At 44.1% G+C, this 18,940-nt stretch overlaps 1 protein-coding gene across 1 annotated transcript in view; it reads left to right on the forward strand.

The window, feature by feature from the left end:
• cpne4b (copine IVb) overlaps positions 1-18,940 on the forward strand; it is a 564,934-nt gene that overhangs the window by 50,902 nt on the left and 495,092 nt on the right. The window contains exon 3 of the mRNA XM_072283307.1: positions 12,056-12,129. The gene's annotated coding sequence lies outside the window, so the exon portion shown is untranslated. The remainder of the gene's footprint in view (positions 1-12,055; positions 12,130-18,940) is intronic.

Consider the following 18,940-nt stretch of genomic DNA (forward strand, 5'->3'; position numbering starts at 1 on the left):
ATGTCGTTCACATGGTCTAAGAATGATCTGAAGAAGCTACCACCGCTGCAATGCTATCACATATTTTCTAGCACTAGGGGTGTATACCTTGCCAACAATCACTAAGAATTATTCCCCCCCCCCCCCCCCCCCCCCAGATGGTACTGGTCCTGGCTCAGGGACTAAAGGGGCAAAGAAGGAATACAGTGTCAGGAAGTATATGGGCAAGCACTTTGGTACAAGAAATAAAAGGGTTGAATACTTTCTAAGTGGAGAGAAAATACAAAAAACGGGTGCAAAGGGACTTGGAGTGCTTGTGTAGGATTCACTAAAGGTAAATTTCCAGGTTGAGTTTGTGGTGAAGGCGAATGCAATGTTCGTATTCATTTCAAGAGGACTAGAATATAAAAGCAAGGATGTAATGTTGAGAATTTATAAAGCACTGGTGAGGCCTTATTGTAAGCAGTTTTGGGCCCTGTTTCTTAGAAAGGACTTGCTGACTCTGAAGTGGGTTCAAAGGAGGTCCATGAAAATGATTCCAGAATTGAGTGGCTTTTTGTATGAAAAGTGTTTAATGGCTCTAGGCCTGTATTCACTAGAATTTAGAAGAATGAGGGATGACCTAATTGAAACCTTTCGAATGGTGATGGGCCTTGATAGAGCGATGTGGCGAGGATATTTCCTATGGTGGGAGAGTCGAAGACCAGAGGACATAGCCTCAGAAAAGAGGGGTGCCCTTTTGGAACAGAGATGAGGAGGAATTTCTTTAGCCAGAGAGTGGTGAACCTGTGAAATTCTTTGCCATAGGCAGCTGCGGAGGCCAAGTCTTTTTGTACAGTGTATGCAAGGCTGAGATTGATAGATTCTTGATTGGTCAGGGCATGAAAGATATAGGGTGGGTGGGGGGGGGGAGGCAAGAGATTGGGGCTGAGAGGAAAATTGGATCAGCCATGATGAAATGGCAGAGCAGACTCAATGGGTCAAATGGCCTAATTCTTCTCTTATACCTTATGGTCTTATGGGTTGTTCTAATCAACTGATAGCGTGGCTCCTGGCGAACTGTGCAGAGGAAAGAAAAATAAGTTTGAACTCAATGTTAACATTAAGTTATGGGCAGTTTTTGCCACAGATCCACAGAGCCTTAAGGATAAGAAGTTATAGAAGTCCCACCAAAGCACTGTTTTTATTTTTAAAAAAAAACACTGACCCTATCAATCTGATCTGGGTTTAGACTGAGCTCTAAAAAGGGAAGTGTCAGTGCATTAGCTCATTTGTGATCCTCAACCTTATTCTTTCTGACTGTTTTGATTTTAGTGTAATTTCCTTATTAATGTCCAGGGGTTTGCCCTTTCTCTCTGACAGCTCCAGATTCAAGATTCAAGTCTACTTATTATCAAAGAATGTATAAATTATACAATCTTGAGATTTGCTTGCTCAACTGGTAGCCACAAAGCAAGAAACCTGAAAGTACCTGAAACCTTAAACAAAAAAAAGAATAAAAATAAAAGTCCAACACTCAATGCGCAAGAGAAAAAACAATACAAACCATGCAAACAATTGAAGTGCATAACAACATTCCAAACCAAAATCGAATCCTCGGGTCTGAACCCCAGAGCAGCCCAGACTAGGCCCAAAGCCTCGCTTATCAGTTCATCATATTAGTGGGCATGGAGCACAGCAGCCGGGCCTGTCTTCATAGCCTCAGTGCCATGGAGAGAGGAGTAACATAGAGAGCGAGCAAAATCAGCTCTCTCCTGGTTTCCAACAACCTGTCTTTTCAGTCTATCTGGGCTGCTATTTAAATTGACCAAACAAATGACTACAGTTTATGGATAAAAACTTTCTTTTTGTTTAAAATAATTGCAGTTATCATGCAGTTACCAAACTGATCAACCCAACAGAATAAATAATATTGGATTAGGGGGTTTGTAAAAATGTGCTTCACTCGTATACTCAGTGGCCACATTACTAGGTTCACCTTACAGTGCAAAGATTGAATCAGCCAATTATGTGGCAGCAGCTTGATGCATAAAACCATGGTGACATGGTCAACTGGAAAAGTTGTTCAGACCAAGCAGCAGAATGGGGAAGAACTGTGAACTAGGTGACTTTGGTCATGGAAAGATGGTTGGTGCCTGATGGGGTGGACTGAAACTATTAACCTCTTGGGTTTTTCCACACATGTCAGTCTCTGGAGTTTACACAGAATGGTGAGAAAAACAAAAATACCCTGAGAAGCCAGATTGGTTCAAACTGACAGGAAGGTGACAATAACTCAAATATCCAAGCATGACAACAGTGGTGTACAGAAGAGCATCTCTGAATACACAACACATTGAACCTTGAAGTGGATGGGCTACAGCAGCAGAAGACCACAACCATACTCTGTGGCCACAAGAGACACCTAATAAGGTGGCCACTGAGTATAAGTGCTGGGAATAATGTTTAAATTACTATTGGCGATCAGAACAGTTGAATGAAGTTCCAGTTTACATTCACGATTTTCTCATGTAATACCAAAACCAATTTTTTAGTGCCTGAATAACATTTTGTCCTGATCATATCTTATATCCAAGGTAATACCTTTACATTAGAGAACATATAGATAGATCATGTTCATATTAAGTGGCACTTGTATGATGTCATTGGCAGATATGTATGTGTTCCTATTGTAGCTTACAATTTGAAGACCATAAGACACAGGAGCTGAATTAGACTATTCAGCCCATCGAGTCTGCTCAGTTATTTGACTATGGCTGATTTATTTTCCCTCTCAACCCCATTCTCCTACATTCTCTGTGTAACTTTTGATGTCCTTTCTAATCAAGAACCCATCAATCTGTGTTAAGTATACCCAATGACCTGACCACAGAGCCATCTGTGCCATTGAGTTCCACAGAGTCACAGCCTGTGAGCTAAAGAAATTCCTTCCCACCTCTATTCTAAAGGGATGTCCTTTTATTCTGAGGAGATGCCCTTTGGTCCTAGATCCTTCCAGCAACGGAAACATCCACCCCACGTCCACTCTATCTGGGCCTTTCAATATTTTGTAGGTTTCAGAGACCCACCCTCATTCTCTAATCTCCAATCAGTACAAGCCCAGAGCCATCAAATGCTCCTCAGACACTAAGCCTTTCATTCCCAGGATTATTCTCACAAACCTGGGTAGGTTTGCTAGCATGGTTCGGGAGGGTTTAAACTAATTTGCGAGGGGGATGGGACCCAGAGCGATAGATCAGTGAAAGAAGTGCATGGAGTAAAGCCAGATCTAACATACAGAGAGGCTTTGAGTAAAGAGAAGCAGAATAAACGGTGTAAAGACAGTAAGGTAGAAGGGCTGAAATGTGTGTACCTCAATGCAAGAAGCATCAGGAACAAAGGTGATGTAGTGGCCATTATAGAGACTTGGCTGGCACCAGGGCAGGAATGGATTCTCAATATTCCTGGATTTCAGTGCTTTAAAAGGGATAGAGAGGGTGGAAAAAGGGGAGGAGGGGTGGCATTACTGGTCAGGGATACTATTACAGCTACAGAAAGGGTGGGTAATGTAGCAGGATCCTCTTTTGAGTCAATATGGGTGGAAGTCAGGAACAGGAAGGGAGCAGTTACTCTACTGGGGGTATTCTATAGGCCCCCTGGTAGCAGCAGAGATACAGAGGAGCAGATTGGGAGGCAGATTTTGGATAGGTGCAAAATAACAGTGTTGTTATCATGTGTGACTTTAACTTCCCTAATATTAATTGGCACTTGCTTAGTTCCGAGAGTTTAGATGGGGCAGAGTTTGTTAAGTGTGTCCAGGATGGATTCCTGTCACAGTATGTGGACAGGCTGACCAGGGGGAATGCCATACTAGATCTAGTACTAGGTAATGAACCGGGTCGGGTCAGGTCACAGATCTCTCAGTGGGTGAGCATCTGGGACACAGTGACCACCGCTCCCTGGCCTTTATAATTATCATGGAAAAGGATAGAATCAAAGAGGACAGGAAAATTTTTAATTGGGGAAAGGCAAATTATGAGGCTATAAGGCTAGAACTTGCAGGTGTGAATTGGGATGATGTTTTTGCAGGGAAATGTACTATAGACATGTAGTCGATGTTTAGCGATCTCTTGCGGGATATAAGGGATAAATTTGTCCTGGTGAGGAAGACAAAGAATGGTAGGGTGAAGGAACCATGGGTGACAAGTGAGGTGGAAAATCTAGTCAGGAGGAAGAAGGCAGCATACATGAGGTTTAGGAAGCAAGGATCAGATGGGCCTATTGAGGAATATAGGGAAGCAAGAAAGGAGAATTTAAGAAGGGGCTGAGAAGAGCAAGAAGGGGGCATGAGAAGGCCTTGGCGAGTAGGGTAAAGGAAAACCCCAAGGCATTCTTCAATTATGTGAAGAAAAAAAGGATGACAGGAGTGAAGGTAGGACCGATTAGAGATAAAGGTGGGAAGATGTGCCTGGAGGCTGTGGAAGTGAGCGAGGTCCTCAATGAATACTTCTCTACGGTATTCATCAATGAGAGGGAACTTGATGATGGTGAGGACAATATGAGTGAGGTTGATGTTCTGGAGCATGCTGATATTAAGGGAGAGGAGGTGTTGGAGTTGTTAAAATACATTAGGACAGATAAGTCCCCGGGGCCTGACGGAATATTCCCCAGGCTGCTCCACGTGGCGAGAGAAGAGATTGCTGAGCCTCTGGCTAGGATCTTTATGTCCTCGTCCACAGGAATGGTACCGGAGGATTGGAGGGAGGCGAATGTTGTTCCCTTGTTCAAAAAAGGTAGTAGGGATAGTCCGGGTAATTATAGACCAGTGAGCCTTACGTCTGTGGTGGGAAAGCTGTTGGAAAAGATTCTTAGAGATAGGATCTATAGGCATTTAGAGAATCATGGTCTGATCAGGGACAGTCAGCATGGCTTTGTGAAGGGCAGATCGTGTCTAACAAGCCTGATGGAGTTCTTTGAGGAGGTGACCAGGCATATAGATGAGGGTAGTGCAGTGGATATGATCTATATGGATTTTAGTAAGGCATTTGACAAGGTTCCACATGGTAGGCTTATTCAGAAAGTTAGAAGGCATGGGATCCAGGGAAGTTTGGCCAGGTGGATTCAGAATTGGCTTGCCTGCAGAAGGCAGAGGGTGGTGGTGGAGGGAGTACATTCAGATTGGAGGATTGTGACTAGTGGTGTCCCACAAGGATCTGTTCTAGGACCTCTACTTTTCGTGATTTTTATTAATGACCTGGATGTGGGGGTAGAAGGGTGGTTTGGCAAGTTTGCAGATGACACAAAGGTTGGTGGTATTGTAGATAGTGTAGAGGATTATCAAAGATTGCAGAGAGACATTGATAGGATGCAGAAGTGGGCTGAGAAGTGGCAGATGGATTTCAACCTGGAGAAGTGTGAGGTGGTACACTTTGGAAGGACAAACTCCAAGGCAGAGTACAAAATAAGTGGCAGGATACTTGGTAGTGTGGAGGAGCAGAGGGATCTCGGGGTACATGTCCACAGATCCCTGAAAGTTGCCTCACAGGTGGATAGGGTAGTTAAGAAAGCTTATGGGGTGTTAGCTTTCATAAGTCGAGGGATAGAATTTAAGAGTTGCGATGTAATGATGCAGCTCTATAAAACTCTGGTTAGGCCACACTTAGAGTATTGTGTCCAGTTCTGGTCACCTCACTATAGGAAGGATGTGGAAGCATTGGAAAGGGTACAGAGGAGATTTACCAGGATGCTGCCTGGTTTAGAGAGTATGCATTATGATCAGAGATTAAGGGAGCTAGGGCTTTACTCTTTGGAGAGAAGGAGGATGAGAGGAGACATGATAGAGGTGTACAAGATAATAAGAGGAATAGATAGAGTGGATAGCCAGCGCCTCTTCCCCAGGGCACCACTGCTCAATACAAGAGGACATGGCTTTAAGGTAAGGGGTGGGAAGTTCTAGGGGGATATTAGAGGAAGGTTTTTTTACTCAGAGTGGTTGGTGCGTGGAATGCACTGCCTGAGTCAGTGGTGGAGGCAGATGTACTAGTGAAATTTAAGAGACTACTAGACAGGTATATGGAGGAATCTAAGGTGGGGGCTTATATGGGAGGCAGGGTTTGAGGGTCGGCACAATATTGTGGGCCGAAGGGCCTGTACTGTGCTGTACTATTCTATGTTCTATATAACCTCCTCTGGACCTTCTCCAATATAAACATATCCTATCGTGGATACGGGTCCCAAAACTGCGCATAATACTTCAACTGAGGTCTGACCAATGCCATATAAAGCCTCTGCACTACAGGTGCAAAATTCATGTGGTGGTAAGATCTGTACCAGTGTTGCTCTGTCTGTGATTGGAGTTAATGAAAGTTAGACTTGAGAGGATTCTCTAGTCCTCAAGGAAATCCCCTCTTTATTGCCATTTTCTGCCTCTTCTGCCCCTACCAACTCCTGCCCACTGCAGTAATACTCTCAGAATATGGAGAGTGCAGGATGGGATAAGGAAGAATGATGTCTTCTCTTGCTAGTCATACAGAGCATCCTTATGCCAGCTTTGGTGAAAAGTTGAGGTTATCAGCAGCACTTTACACAAAGTTCCTTGTGGCCTGTTGAATCTGCCTTAGAGGCATTTTGTAACACAACCAGGAACACAGAGAAGACTGATGTGGAAGACACCATATCTCTCAAAAGACAATTTTCCCTGGAGCACAGCAGTCAGTCATGTGCAGTCATATCCTTATTATGTGCACAAGTACAATGAAAACCTTACTTCTAGTGTCCTCATAGGCCCATAGCATATAATCAGCATTCAGAAGGAAAACATATATTAAACATAAATTTTGTCCAACTTTGCAAGAAACCTCAGTTAGAACAACAGTCCATTTTAGTGCTGCTAAACTCTAATGATTAGGGTTTGCCAGTTGGTCAAGCAATGATTGGTTGAATGGAAATTGCTGCTCTTGAGCTTGGTGGCTGTTATGCAGTTGTGACAGCCAACAGGTTCAAGAGCAACTATTTTATACTTAGATATTCCTTTTAGCCATGGTATTGGCATCTAGTTTTTCATTTGAGAGTTTCAGTTAATGGCCCTATTTGGCCTAGTGTTTATTTTCTTTTCCCCTAAAATACCATTCGCATTAAAGTCTGTGACCGATCGACCTGCTTCAGTGTCTCTCTCTCCGCACCTGGGTCATATTCGAACGTACTGACAGGTGGCGTGGGATTTCAGGCTTCTGTATCTCAAAAAGACGGCATAGCCCTGATGGTGGGACCTTTAAGGATAGATTTTCCTCCTTGATCCCCTGGTGGTGAGAAATGTGCCTATGGTATATGCAGAGTCCACTACTTTCTGCGGCTTCTTAGAGTCAAAGGGTCATAGAAAAGTACAGCACAGAAACAGACCCTTCTGGTCCGTGCCAAGCCTTTTAAACTGCCTGCTCCCATCGACCTGCGTTGGGACCATAGCCCTTCATACCATACCCCTATTCTATACACCTATCCGACTTCTCTCAAACGTTGAAGGTGAGCTTACGGGCACCACTTGCACTGGCAGCTTGTTCCACACTCCCACGATCTACTGAGAGAAGAGGTTTCCCCTCAGGTTCCACCTAAATCTTCCACCTTTCATCCTTAACCCATGACCTCTAGTGGTAGTCCCACCCAAACTTGTGTGCTTGTGTATTTGAAATGATGAATTGCACAAGAACATTAAGACCCCTGGTGTAACCAGCACATCTGCAGAAGTCTGTTAAGAGTGTTCAGTAGCAAGCTGAACCTCCTTAGCTTTTGAACTAAGTAAAGACCCTGGTGTGTTTTCCTTATGACTGCATCTATGGGCTGAGTGCAGGACAAGTCAGATGATATGGTCACACCCTGGAACTTAAAGCTGCTGACCTCATCCCTAACCGAGTCACCCCAACCACAAACGGTTCCAGCTGCTACCATCCGAGAAATGGTACCGCAGCTTTAAAGCCAGGACCAACAGGCTCCAGGACAGCTTCTTCCAACAGGCCATCAGACTGATTAATTCATGCTGACATAACTGTATTTCTATGTTATATTGTTGCACATACTGTTTAATATAAGTGGCTATAAATTTCACATTGCACATTTAGACGGAGATGTAACGTAAAGATTTTCACTCCTCATACACTCCTTAATTAATAAAGGCAATTCAATTCATTGTTCCCCAGTGTCAATTGGCACATGTTCACCCTCCGTCCTGAAGTCAACAAAGAGCTCTTTGACTTTGGTGACATTAAGCAGGAGGTTGCCTTTGTGGCACCACTCAGTCAGGTGACCTATCATGACTACCTGTGATTTATTCAACAAAAGTAGTGTTAGCAAATTTCAAGATCACACTGGAGCTGTGCTTCACTACACAGTTGTGTGTGTGTGAGAGAGCAGAGCAGGCAGCTAACCATGTGGCCTCGAGGTGACCCCGCATTGATGGTCAGTGGGGAGGTATTGTTAAGAGTTCTCACTGACTGAGGTCTGAGGAAGTCGAGCATCCAGTAGCGTCTCTTCTTTCTTAAAAGTTTGTGTAGGTTCGGTATGTCATCTAAAAATTTGATAAATGTCTATAGCTGCACAGTGGAGAGTATCCTGACTGGTTGAATCATGGTCCAGTATGGAAACACCAATGTCCATGAATGGAAAAGCCAACAAAAGATAATGGATACAGCCCAGACCTTCACAGGAAAAGCCCTCTCCACCATTGAGCACACTTACAAGGAGAGCTGCCACAAGAAAGCAGCATCCATCATTAAGGACCCCCACCATCAAGGCCATGCTCCCTTCTCACTACTGCCATTGGGAAGGAGGCTGCAGGAGCCTCAGGTCACACACCACCAGGTCCAGGAACAGTTATTGCCTTTCAACCATACTCAAAATAAGTACTTTGCATCAGTCTTCACCGTGGAAGGCACTAGCAGTGTGCCAGATGTTGAAAGGTGTGAGAGAGGGGAAGTGAGTGCAGGTACTATTACAAGGGAGAAGATGATCAACAAACTGAAAGACTTGAGGGTACATAAGTCACCTGGCCAAATGAACTGCACCCTAGGATTCTGAAAGAGGTAGCGGTAGAGATTGTGGAGGCATTAGTAATGATCTTTCAAAAATCATTGGACTCTGGCATGGTGCCAGAGGACTGGAAAATTGCAGACAGAAAGGAGGAAGGCAACAGAAAGGAAACTATAGGCCAGTTAGCCTGACCGCAGTGGTTGGGAAGATGTTGGAGTCAATTGCTAATTATGAGATTATGAAGTACTTGGTGACACAGGACAAGATAGGACAAAGTCAGTATGGTCTCCTTAAGGGAAAATCTTGCTTGATGTATCTGTTGGAATTCCTTGAGGAGATTTCAATTAGGATAGATAAAGAGAATGCAGTAGTTGTTGTATATTAGGACTTTTAGAAGGCCTTTGGCAAGGTGCCACACATAAGGCTGCTTACCAGGTTGAAAGCCCATGGTATTACTGGAGAGTTACTGGCATGGTTAGAGCATTGGCTGATTGGTAGGAGGCAGCAAGTGGGAATAAAAGGATTCAAAAATCCAAAAGTCTCAAATGCAAAGGGACTTGGGAGTCCTTGTGCAGGTCACCCTAAACATTAACTTGCAGGTAGAGTCAGTGGTGAGGAAGGCAAATGCAATGTTAGCATTCATTTCAAGAGGTCCAGAATACAGGAGTAGGGTTGTGATGCTGAGGCTTTATAAGACACCGGTGAGTCTCACCTTGAGTATTGTGAACAGCTTTGGGCTTCTCATCTAAGAAAAGATGTGCTGGAATTGGAGAGTGTTCAGAGGAGGTTCACAAGGATGATTCCAGGAATGAAAGGGTTGTCATATGAGGAAAGCTTGATAGCTCTGGGTCTGTACTCACTGGAATTTGGAAGGATGACGAGGATCTCATTGAAATCTTTCGAATGTTGTAAGGCCTAGACATGGTAGATGTAGAAAGGATGTTTGCCATAGTGGGGGAGGCTAGGACATGAGGGCACAGCCTTAGGATAGAGGGGAATCCATTTAGAACAGAGATGCAGGGAAATTTCTTTAGCCAGAGGTGAACTTGTGGAATTTGTTACTACATGCACCTGCGGAGGCCAGGTTGTGGGTGTATTTAAGGCAGAGCTGGACAGGTTCTTGATTGGACACGGCATAGAAGGTTACGGACAGAAAGCCGGGGAGTGGGGCTGAGGAGGGGAGAAAAAAGATCAGCCATGATTGAATGGAGGAGCAGACTCGATGAGCCAAATGGTCTAATTCTGCTCCTGTGTCTTATAGTCTTTTTGTCTTTTCAGGCTCCTGAACCAGCGTGGATAACTTTGCTTACTCCCAAAGCTGAATTGATTCCACAAGCTATGGACTCACATTCAAAGACTCTGCAATTCATGCCCCCAATTATTTATTTATTTATCTGTCCTATTATTTATTATCATTTGTTTTTTTGGTATTTGCACCTTTTGTCTCCTTTTGCACATTGTTTGCTTGACTTTGTGTGTCATTGATTGATTCTATTGTGTTTCTTTGTATCTACTGTGGATGCCTGCAAGAAAATGAATCTCAGGGAAGACTATGGTGACATATATGTACTTTGATGATAAATTGCTTTGGACTTCGAGTGCTTGAGGGAAGTAAAGAGACCCAAGTCTTGAATTTTGATGATGAGATTGGATGGGAGGGTTATGTTGAATGCCAAGCAGCAGCCTTGTCAGCAGTCGATGAACATATAAACTCTGGTTCTCCAGATGGTTCAGAACAGGCTGAAAAACCAGAAAAAATGTGTCTGCTGTTGAATCATTTTGACTGCAGGCAAACTGAAGCAGACCCAGGTCAGCTCTGAGGTAGGAGCTGATTTGCACCAAAACCAATCTTTCGAAGTACTTTATTACAGTTGATGTTCGTCATTGGGGTAGGTCACCATGTTCTTCCTGGGCACTACTACAATAGATGCCTTTTTGAAACAGTTAGGAACATCAGACTGCAGAAGTGAAAGACTGAATCTGTCCATTAGCTATAGGGGGAGGAGAAGATGGCGGCGCGACGCAGTGCGCGCGGCCGCTCTGAATGATGTGGTATTTGTGAACTAGGATGCCGTGCACAATCCTGATTTGATGGAGACAGCCTTGAGAGGCACGAAGGAACATCTGGAGAAACTTCTGAAATGCCTGCTTCGCTGCTGCTGCTACTGTGCGATCGAGAATCTCCGGAGGGGAAGTCCCCAAATCCTCGGCTTTGCCTATTGCCTTTTGCCGGGGCCGGGGTCGAAGCACTCGGCAGAGATGGTGCTCGGTGCTTGGTGTCAGAGAGCTGGTTGGAGGCTCGAAGTTTTCGGACGCACTCAGAGTTGGACTGTGGTCGGGTGCTTCCAGGATGCTGCATCGGCAAGTTTGCGGTGCTGGAAGCTCAAGGCAGGGAGAGTTTCTCCTTTCAACCGTCTACGTGAGATGATGGGACTTTCGAGAGACTTTGAGACTTTTTACTGTGCCCATGGTCTGTTCTTCTATCAAATTATGGTATTGCTTGCACTGTTGTAACTATGTGTTATAATTATGTGGTTTTAGTCTTGGCTTGTCTTGTGTTTCTGTGATATCATTCTGGAGGAACAAATTGTATCATTTCTTAATGCATGCATTACTAAATGACAATAAAAGAGGACTGTGTGTCCTCATAATCTAATCTAATTTAGTACTCCAGCTAATTGGTCTGCACAGATCTTTAGTACTTGGCTAGATAAGCCAGCTGGGCCAGACATCTTTTGTGGGGTAGACCACTTGAAGGATGCCCAGACATTGGCCCCTGAGATTATAAGGCCATCAGGAGATGTGGGTGCTTGTGTGGATGTATCATAGGGTGTGCATAAAGACATTGAATTCATCCATGTGATGTGTCATTGCCACTCAGCCACCCGATCTTGCCTTGCAGGAAGTTGTATTGTGCAAGCCCAGCCTTAACTGTCAAGTGTGCATCTGTGATTCTAGTTTAGTCCGAAATTGCCTCTTTGTACTTACAGTCGCTTTCTGGAGGTCGTACGTGACTTTCTTTTTGGGGGAGCAAGCACGATAACATTAGAATTAAAATTATGTTTATCTCGACATACAGGTGAAGAAGTTGTATCTTCTGGAGAAACACGCTTTCAATTGCCATTGTGTGGAGAATGATCAGAGATCTCGGAGGTATGTCTTTTGCATAAAATCGCATGTATTTTGCATGTAAATAACATGATCCTTGAACCTTTAGCCCACTTGTGCCAAATAACAATGCATGGGAATAAATACTGACCAGGAGACTGGGGAAATAACTCCCCTGATTTTCCTTTAAATAGAAACAACCTTCTAATTTCAAATGCTTGTGTAGGCACTTCTTAAAAGTTGTGAAAGTCCCTGATTTACCTAACTCTCAAGGACATGACAGAAACAAATTATCAGTTTTGCCAGACTACAATGAGGTTTATATTATGGAAACTCAAAACAAAATAGCAGAGCTGTCATCAATGAAGAATATCCTGATATTTGCATCTTCACCATCCAGATGTTCCAGGGTTGAATGAAGACCCAATGAAATGGCATCTGCTGTGGACCATACATGGTAAAATACATGGTAAGCACAGTATAATTGGGCAGCACTGGTCACTGGACCAGAAAGGCCAGTTACCATTCTGTATCTCTAAATAAAAAGTAAATAAAACCCATTTAGTCCAAGAGACCTTCATCTCTGTACTGATATCAGCACTTAACTGGGTTGGAATTGATTAATATTGGAACAGGTATTGAGGTACAGTGAATTTCTTTTCTTGTTTATGCAGGTCAAATCATTACACAGTGTATTGAGGGAGAACAAGGTAAAACAATAACAATGCAGAATAAAATGCAACAGCTGTAGAGAAAGTTCAATGCAGGTAAACAATGAAGTACAAAATCATAATGAGGTATATTAAGAGCTCAAGAGTCCACTTCTTGGTACTAAAATAACATTTTAGACCCATCTGTCTGCATTATTTTGGACTGTACCTTTTGGCATTATTATCAAATTATTTTAAAATGATTTTCTGTGGTAATTAATCCTATATTTTGGTCATTCTCTGAGCAAACCATTGCAGTGATATTTCTCAGTGTTTGAATCCTAATCATCATCAAGTAGAAATGACCTCACTGATCAGCTAAAGGATTTAAAAGAGATGAGCAGGATATATGAGGGATTATTTTTTTTATGATTGAAGAAACCTGAACAAGGGGCCATTGTTTTAGACTAAGTAGTTTGCTATTTTGGATTGAGATTAATAAATTTCTTGGAGGTTGATCTGTGAAGTCCTTTAACTGTTTGGGCATGTACTCAAGGCAGAAGTTGCTTAGTTTTGTAATGATGCACTATCAATTACTCCAAAAGACTGGAAGTAGAGTAAATACTGAAAGGATTTTATTAACAGTAAAATGGACCAACGTCCATGCTGAATATCTGCCCTGGACTGAGGGAGGAGCAGTGACACAATCACCTTTATTCAGGGGTCTGTGGGAGGTGCCACAGGAGCAGTCAGCAGAGGGGCGTGTCCATGCATGTCCAGACAGGTAACCCGGTTACAACATATATATGTGTGTGTGTACATATATATATATAGTTTACCACATGTACACTAGTGTAATCAAAGGTTTATAGAGATATTGTAGGAAAGTGGAGTTGATGCAAAGGATCAAGTATGCTTATATTTCATATTGGAGTAGACTCAAAGGGCCTGATGGCCTATTTCTGCTCCTATTTCTTAAAATTATTAACTAATTGCATTCAACTCTATCGTGCCTGATTGTTTATTAGTTGCAACATACATCCATGTTTCCTTAAATTGAATCATGTTGGTTGTTGCCTGAAAAACATACCACAAGATATGGTTTTGTGTCCTAAAGAAGGGTCTCGCCCAAAACGTTGACTCCTTGTTCCTTTCCACGAATGCTGCCTGACCTGCTGAGTCTCCCTAGCGTTTTGCATGTGTTACCCTCTATCCCAGCAGCTGCAAAATCTCTTGTGTTTATACCACAAAATTAATGGATTTCCTCTTTACAAAAAGTTATGCCCCAGAGTGAGATCAATGCCTCAATAACTATCGTCCGGTAGTACTTACATCCACAGTGAGGTTGGTGACGAAACATATCAACTCCTACCTGAGTAGTCACTTGGATCCACTTCAATATGCCTACCATTGCCACTGGTCCACAGCAGATGCCATTTCATTGGGTCTTCACTCAACCCTGGAACATCTGGATGGTGAAGATGCAAATATCAGGATATTCTTCACTGATGACAGCTCTGCATTTATCGCTACTATCGCCTCAAAATTCATCAATAAGCTTCAAGACCTTGGCCTCAAAGCCTCCTTGTGCAACTGGATCCTTGATTTCCTCACTTGCAGATCCCAGTCGGTTCAGATTGGTAACAACATCTCCTTCAAATCAGAATCAGCTCAGGTGCACCACAAGAAGGTGTGCTTAATCCTCTGCTCTACTTGCTTAATATTGTGAGAATAAGTACAGCTCTAGTGGCAATCCAATATAAGTGTAAGGGGTTTCTTCTTTTATGTTATTGCTAAGGTGAATAAGGTCCTGACAAAGGGTCTCGGCCCAAAACATCGACTGTACCTCTTCCTAGAGATGCTGCCTGGCCTGCTGCATTCACCAGCAATTTTTATGTGTGGTGAATAAAATGGCTTCTTTGTTATGTTAAAATAAAATGGCTTCTCTACTGTTAACTGCTGAGACAGTGCTTCTCTATAGCAGCTTGTTTGGGTTATAATTACTGATAACGAGAATTGTATTCATTTGCTATCCAACTGGGATAGATGTTATTCTTTCTTGTGTGTCTGTAAGCTATGGTTTTTCTGGGCTTTGGGGCAGAAGGCGCGATGGGGACAGAGAGAGGAGACGCGATGCTGTAAGCTGGGCGACTGAACGGACCCCGAGTGGGAGTCCTTGGCTCAGGGTTTTCGGGAGGAGAACGGAAGAGGAAGGACGTGCTGGATGCGCTCTGGTCGACCACCGTGGTTGATGCCAGGCGGCGGGTCGAGGGTGTTGGAGGAGATCGCATGGTGGAAAGAAGACCCCGTTCATTGTGCTCCAATGGTTGTGCACGAAGTGGTTGAACTTTGATAAGTTTGGCGCCTTTTACTTTCCTTTTATATTGTATCTTTATTAATTGTGTAGTTCCAGCAATATCTATAAAGTGTAATCATTCAATCGCATATGGTGTACTGTTTGTTATTTGGCGTGGTGGGGTACATCACACAACATCCACACAAACTCGATTACGGAGTTTGGCGGTCTAGACGAAAGTGTGCTGAGCGAGCCTAAGGCTTACCAGGGGGCTACATTGTGGGGTTACTTGTCCGGAATGTGGATTTTTGTAAGGTGCTGTGTGATCGGCCTGTTTAAATCAGTGCTGCTGTGTCTCTGGGATTGCTGTGAGTAACAGGATGAGTGGGGTGGATAGTCGTACCCCGGAGGAGTTGATAATTCGATTTTTGAGTATGGTTAAAGCTGATGGTGTGTTTGAAACCGTAGTGCAAAAAGTTGATGAAATGGTGGGCTCAGACCTTGCTTCAGTGTGGGCTAGCACTGATGTCATGGAGGTGGGATTGCCAGTGCCTATTGTGTGCCCCGGGGGAGGCGGGGCCAGGGGCTGTCCATACTGTCAGGAGGGAGGGGGCGGAGGTGTTTGAGACGTGGGCGGAACAGATCTCTCAGTTGTTAGATGAGTGGCAGTGCTCAGTTGAAGGGAAGTGATAGGGATTGGTTGGAAGTTTGGATAGGTGGGCTGTTGATGGTGTCAGAACTGTCAGGTTCAATTACCCCATAGTGACAGCTGCCAGTTATCCGAAAGTGGGGGAAAATGTGTTTGGTTTGACTGGAAGTAAAATGCAGCACCAGGGGGGGCTTTCCATACCTGTGTCAGGAGATTGGGTAAAAGCTTTCAGTGTACTGTATCTTCTCTGGCTAGCGGGGGGCAGATAAATTGCTTGCAGTGCCTGGGGGATCATTTAAGGGGATCAGCCCTTCCCTCAGTTGTTCAGCTGATCAGAGAGGTGTCGGGAAACTTAGTGGAGGCCCAGTGTGGGAACTCTTTTCAAATCTTTTTTTTATTATTATTATCCAAAATTAACACGAGTACAACAGTACATTATAGGCAACACTTACAATGTCTCAAGAAAAAAAACATTGTTTTAAAGATTGAAAAAATTTTGGTGACAGAAAAAGAGGGAAAAAAAACCCTACTAAGCAAGGAAAAGTGAGAAAAAAAACCCATTAGGTGTTCAACCCTGGAGCCATGCGTCATACAAAAAGTTTCTAAAGATAAACATCAAATTGCCAGCAAGAAAAAAAATGTACCAAAAATTTACAATTAGACCGTGGAGGAAATCTATCAATTAACTCAAATGATAGTAACGAGCAAATGAACCCCATCTTTTCTCAAAATCAAACATAGTTTCAAAGGTTCGACTTCTAATTTTCTCCAAACTAAGACATTGCATCTCTTGAGAGAACCATTGTGACAAAATGGGAGCTGATGTATCCTTCAACTTCAACAAAATGGCCCTCCTAGCTATCAATTAAACAAATGCAGTAACATGTTGGTCAGACGAAGAGATACTGTGGATATTTTGAGGAATTATTCCAAAAAGCACAGTTAATTTGTTAGGTTGTAAATTAATTTTAAGTGTTTTAGAAATTGTAGAAAAAACTGACTTCTAGAACTGTTCCAGTATAGAACAAGACCAAAACATGCGTGTCAGTGTAGCTGTCTCGGTTTTACACCCATCGCAATAACTATCAACATTAGGAAACATTTTAGAATATTAGACCCTATTCCTGAAGGCTTAGAAGGACCACGCCCTCAGGTGTCATTACAGATAGATGGAAGCTATGCTAAAGCCATACTCGACACTGGGGCGCAGGTCAAGTTGTTGTACAGTTTGTTTTACAACCAGTTTCTGAAGCAGTTACCCTTGACAACATTAAAGGCACTGGAAATTTGGGGTACCAATGCCGGTAATTATCCAGACGATGGTTATTGGTCAGTGAAACTGGAGTTCTTGGAGGACAATGTGTGGGTGTCAGAGGGTTGTGAATTGTTAATACTGATGTGTCCGGACCCTGGTGTGACGGGTAGTGTTTCGATTCTGGGGGCCTGTCAGGAGGAGGTGGGTGAGAGCTGTTCGGGGGCATTGTCTGTGCACCCAGTGTTTCGAGCTGCTTGTGAGGACGTGTGTAGCAGCATTGGGCCGGTACCAAATTTAAATGAGAGCCGATGGTGGTACGGCCTGGGGGAAGTATCTGAGGGTGAGACCCTCTTAGTGGACGCTCCGAAATACCACGAGGGAGGGGAGTTGACCGCTGAAGACGTCTCCTTGAGAGAGAGAGAGGTTGCGGCGACTGACCCCTGCAGCCATGGAAGACGTAGGCAGCGTGTGTGTGGATTATAGGACTCTGAACAGGTGCACTGTCATTGAGCAGAATACAGCCCTGACGGCCGAAGACGCGATGGTCTGTTTGAGTGGTGCGACGTGGTTTAATGTGCTGGATCTGATGAGGGGATGTTGCCAGATCCCAATGAGTGAGGCCGACAAGGAGAAGACGGCTGTTATAGGTCCCCTAGGATTCTTCCAGTCCGAAAAAATGCCACAGGGCATATCTGGAGCCCCTGCAACCTTCCCACGGGGCTTGAGGAAGACCATGGGGGATGTGGACTTGTTTGGAGTTTTGGCGTATGTGGATGATCGCCTAGGGTTTGGATTTGCCTCGGGGGTCTATGATGTGAGGCAAATGTCGGAGCCCGGGCAACAAGGAATTCACAAAGTAAAACTTTCTTTGGACAAGTGCCAGGTCTGGAGAAGGACGCAGATCCTGAGGGTTTGGCTAAGAGATTTGCATCGCTGAACTGAACGGTCAGAAATGCAGGCTGGAGACTGAGTGCTGCAATTTTGGGACAGCCATTGAAGAATTGGAGTCCACACTCGTCAAAGTGGAGACGGAGAAATGGAACTCCGAGCCAAAACGGCGGTCATTTACTGATGAATTAATCCAGAGAGATGGAACAATGACCAACCTTTGAAAGGATCAGCAAAAACTCAAGAAATTGATCCAGAACAGATCGGAAGAAGCTGGTGGTGTAATTGCGTCCCAGATGGAGATGGACACGAAGTGGGAGTCAGAACTGCTGAGACTGTGGCGAGAGTTGGAGGAGTCCAGGAAGAAGCTGATGTCCAGATTGCAGGAGGCTGAAGAGGCTGCAGAGGCAGCCCAGGCTAAGTACTTCAGTCTGAAGAAAATCAAACAGCAGGTACCAATCGAGGAAAGGGGGAAGAATACGGATTCGAAGGATGATGTGCTGGATGTGTGGTACATGCTGCCTTTCTCTAACTTCCCCTTGATTGAGGAAGAGACTTTTGGCCCTTCTCCCACTGAGTCAGGGGTAGTGAGGAGGGCTATCTGTGGGTAGCCTGGGTTACAGCAGGACCCTGAAGGAAAAGAAGCGGGGCCCTGGGCACAGGACAGGGGGCTCCGAGTTGCAGTGGGGGCATGAGTGAGAGATTGAGAGAGAAGATGGCAAGCAGACCTGAGGTATTCCCAGTAGTGTCCAAGCCTGAAGGGTTTAGGTGAGAGGGTACGGAGATCTCGGAGGGTTAGGAAACTCCTAGATAGGTTGGCCTATGTAGTGCCTGAGGAACAGGGTGTAAGGTCCACTGTTTGGGGGGCAATGTCACTCTTTGTACCTGGATTGGGTTTTTGTGTCTGCAGGAATGGTTGGCGAGTTATTTAGAAGTCATGAGGACATGACTAAATTTGGTGGGGGGAGAGTGTAAGAGGTTTCTTCTTTTATGTTACTGCTAAGGTGAATAAAATGGCTTCTTTGTTATGTTAAAATAAAATGGCTTCCCTGTACTGTTAACTGCTGAGACAGTGCTTCTCTGTAGCAGCTTGTTTGGATTATAATTACTGATAACGA

This window comes from Mobula birostris, chromosome 19 (genome assembly GCF_030028105.1).
Source record: "Mobula birostris isolate sMobBir1 chromosome 19, sMobBir1.hap1, whole genome shotgun sequence".
Lineage (NCBI taxonomy): Eukaryota > Metazoa > Chordata > Chondrichthyes > Myliobatiformes > Myliobatidae > Mobula > Mobula birostris.